The sequence below is a fragment of the Triticum aestivum genome, chromosome 2D (genome assembly GCF_018294505.1).
Source record: "Triticum aestivum cultivar Chinese Spring chromosome 2D, IWGSC CS RefSeq v2.1, whole genome shotgun sequence".
Taxonomy (NCBI): domain Eukaryota; kingdom Viridiplantae; phylum Streptophyta; class Magnoliopsida; order Poales; family Poaceae; genus Triticum; species Triticum aestivum.
The window spans coordinates 357051909-357056379 of NC_057799.1; positions in this window are offsets into that span (position 1 = coordinate 357051909).

Sequence of the window (4471 nt, forward strand, 5' to 3'; positions counted from 1 at the left end):
GACCCGCCGGAGCGGGAGCCCGCCGCCGCCGCCTCGGGAAGCCCCGTACGCCGCCGCCCTCGCCGCCCCGACGACGCCCGAGCCCTCCGCCCTCTCCCGAACCCGCCGGAGCCCCGTCCCGACCCCGCCGGAGTTCCACCGGACCGAGGTAGCCGAGCCGCCGCCGTGCCGGCTTTTTTAAACAGTTCGGTTTACTTTTTTCGAAACACTAGATTTTTTAATAGATCGGTTTATTTTTTTGGTTTATTTAGTTAGTGAACGTTCACCGATCCGTTCGTTTTAACGAACGTGTTCGCCGGTTAGTCGTAGTTAACGAACGTCCGTTTGTTTAACGGTTCGTCAGTTTTCTTTTTCGTCGGATTTTCCGCGATTATTCCAGATCGCGATTTTTGATCAGATTTTCGTTCTGGTTTATCTTTTAGCTCGTTTATCGAAATCAGGCGATTCAAGCGCCTAGAGTTTCGTCTCGAAATTATCTTTCCGTTTAACCTATTCAAACAAGTTTTTGCTACTGTAAAATTTGACTTAGATCCAGATTAGTAAACGAAGCTTGTTTCTTTCGCCGTTTGACTTTCGTTGCTTCGTTTGATTCGATTCTTTTTGCAAACCGGAGTTCTTAAGTTGAACTTTCTGGTTAGATCTTTATTTGAGTTTTACCTGTGCATTAGATGAGTGCTTATTGTATGCTTGTTTGTTTGCGATAGAGTAACCGGAGTGCGCCGCTTGCTACTTCGAATCTCTAGGTTTCACGGATCATCAGCAAGGCAAGTAACACTTTGATCATACCTCTTTTACTACCCAGTTTTATTGCATTAGACCAATCCTCAAACATTGCATGGTTAGGATCTAATTAAACTGTGGGAATTGGGAAGTAGTTAAGGTAGTACCTATTACCTGTTTATTATCAAACCTTTGGGAGCTACTTCTACGTTTGCTCATATTGCTATGCTATGCTATGCTATGCTAGTAGACGTGGATTGGGTTTGAGTGTTACCATGACAGATGTGAGATTGTTAATTAATGGTTAACCTTAAGGTGGCAACTAAAACTCACATCTGGGTGGATTGAGGTACCTGGGTATTCCAGGATTGCCTGTTTTCTTTTGGACCGCCACCCAGGTTCAAAGGGATCATGAGATTATTCATGCTAGAAACTTCTGTGTGCAGCCACAAGCTATTATGGGCTCTAGCATAGTTGAGTAGGTTGTGTGAGCTCTTGAAGAGGTAGACTAGCAGATGTAGGGGATGTAGGTGGTATTGTCTACCCGGAGTAGAGAGTTAACGCTTCTGAAAGACTGTGTCTCGGTCATCTGTTTCTCAAACACCATGAAGTGCGAGAATCCCAATGGAGGAGATCGAGTCTTGTGGGGAAAAGTGCACAAACCTCTGCAGAGTGTATAAACTAATCATGGTTAGCCGTGTCCCCGGTTATGGACATCTTGAGTATCTAGTACTTGGATTATCATGTGAATCTCATCATGTTACTTTAATTAATTTTGTTGGGTTAATGATGATACTTAATTGGGATTGAGGATGCTGTCAACCATTCTCAATGTTTAACAACCACCATGATAGTTAAATAAAATTTATTCCTTTGCAGTAGGGAAAAAATAGCTTTTTGCAAAACTGTAACCATAGAGCCTTCTACCAGCCATATATGCATGTAGTATAGCATTATTACGTTCATTACTCTCTATGTGTTACATTGCCAGCATATTCCATGTGCTGACCCGTTTTCGGGTTGCAACGTTTCATGTTGCAGACTTTTCAGACGACGAGTAAGGTGCCTTAGGTCGTGGTCTTATACTCAGTGATGCCGTTGGAGTTGATGGACTCACTTATCTTCCAAGTCTTCCGCTGTTATCGTATTAGATGGCCTTAAGCCATATTTCTCATACTTATTTCTCTCTTGAGATACTCGTTGTAATAAGTGTGTGATTGCTACTCTGTTATAAATCCTCCATTTGTACTGTGCGTGTCAGCATTACTGATCCAGGGATGACACTGGTGCACGGTAGATCAGACTGCTTGAGGTCTGGTCGCTACAGTTACGCAATGAAAAAGTACAAGATGTATGTGGCAATTTCATGGAACATTGCAAAAAAAGGAGATGCAGCGATGAGCCTATACAGTGTGCTATGGTAGGTCACTCCGGCCCAGTTCTTTTGCAAAATTCTCCCAAAATCTGCCCCTCTCTAGCTTCTCCTAGAATCTTTGACCCCCTTTTGTTTTACAATCCTACCTAATTAGACCCTAACTAGATATGATTGTAAAACAAATGGGGCTCAAAGATTCTGGGAGAATCTGGGTTCAGATTCTGGGAGAATCTGGCAAAAGAACTGGGCCTCCATTGCAATCATCGTGTCATGTTATTTGTATGTCAGTTATATTGGCCAAGTTTCATAGGGATAGTTATTTCGAGTTATCCTAAGAAAATAAGCACCTTTGAATATATGCTCCAGGTAATAAGCCAACCAGTTCTTTTCATTGCCTTCCTTTTCAGCTTATCTGTGGTATGATCAGTGAAGAGTCTAGATTGCATTATATTTTGTCATTTTGCTGCACATATGAAAATTAATTTGACTTGCAAACATCACAAATTGAGCCCAGTGTAGTAATTAATATGATAGGAAAACAAACCATCAATATTCGTTCAAAATGCAAATATAAAGATACCATATACTTGGCACAATCTACTTTGGTCAATGTCTTCCATAGAGATCCCATTGCCTAATTTAAACGAAGAACACATGACCTAAATTTAAATGAAGAACAATTATTTATCGAAATTCGATGGTCCAAGTGGCTGGTTATTATCATATAGCAGCACCACCAGAAAGCATCATATAGCAGCAGCAGCAACTCATAGCAACTCATCATAGAGCAGCAACAGTAGTAGCAGTGTGAAATTCATCATATACCAGCAACAGCTCATAGCAATTCATCATATAGCAGTAGCAGGAGCAGCTCATAGCAATTCATCATATAGCAGCAGCAGGAGTAGCTCATAGCAATTCATCATATAGCAGCAACTGGAGCAGCTTATAGCAACTCATCATATAGCAGCAGCAGCAGCTCATAGCAATTCATCATATAGCAGCAGCAGCTCATAGCAATTCATCATATAGCAGCAGCAGCTCATAGCAATTCATCATATAGCAGCTGCAGGAGCAGCTCATAGCAATGCATCATATAGCAGCAGCAGAAGCAGCTCATAGCAATTCATCGTATAGCGGATCAGAATGAAAATTTGGCAAAAAAAACAGAGGAGATCCTCACCTTGTTGGATGAGCTCATCCTTCAACATCACCTCAAGGCCACGGCCTGGGAGGAGGGGAGGGGGAACCAGGTGCCTTCTGCCGCAGCGTGGCATCGGCCGTAGTTGTGCAGCGCCCGCCGGAGTAGTGCGTTGGACGGACCACGGCAGAGCAGTTGCTGGAGACCATGAGAATGAGGGGCGGCGCCGGAGGGAGGAGCAGCCGGGGAGATTTGACCCTACCCGCCGGCCATGTAGCCTAGCTGGACAGAGCATCGTCGAGGACCAGGCCAGATGGGACCAGTGGCGACGGCTCGCTGGAGGAACCCTAGCGTTGCAGGCAGGGGATCGAGGTAGAGGAAAAGGGGAGAGGAGATGCAAGCGGGCAGGGCAACGAACGCTTGTGTGTTTGTTTTTACTTGAGGGTCAGGTGTGACGTGGGCATGAGCAGTGGCATTTTGAGTGTAATACAGGCAGATATCAGAGTCATTTCACTATTCCCCTTCCCTTCAATTTTTAGTGAGCTTCTACCTGAAACACCCCCCCTCCAAAGCAAAATAAGTTAAGCCCAAGGCCGTAACTCAAAAATGACTTCTTTACATCTTTTATGGCTTATTTTGACAATAAGCTCTGAAAAGGCAAAATAGAACTGGCCCTTAACCTGCAATTCAATTGTGCGTGCAATGATGAATCACTCCTGCCTGCTATAGTGTACATTTAGGCCTCATCATACATGGCACAACCTCATGTGCATTTCATTATAGAATCTGGAATATGCAATGTTTATGTCAGTTCAGACGTTGCACATGATGTTTAAATGCCCCTTAAATCTGGTCAGTCAAGTGATGGTCTTTAAGCCTCCTTCTATGCTTCTTTTCTTGATATGTAAGATTCGCTCACATATCTGTTCAATTGCTTGTTTGTGTCAGCCAACCATACTAGGACTATTTGCTTTGATTACTTGTTGTTCTTGACCTAACAGAGCTTGTCAACGATTTAAACACTAAGGGCTGCTATAGTGGGGGCTTGTATAACTGATAGGTGACATAAAGGTTTGGCTGTACACTAAAATAGGCTCTCCAAAAGTACCTGGAGATCCAGTTCGAAGGTATGCCTAGTTTTTACATATTGCACACATAGTAAATGCTCATTTCATTGTGTGCAATAGATGTGGCATGTTTCATTATGTGGTGTTGTTTTGCTATAATATCATCCT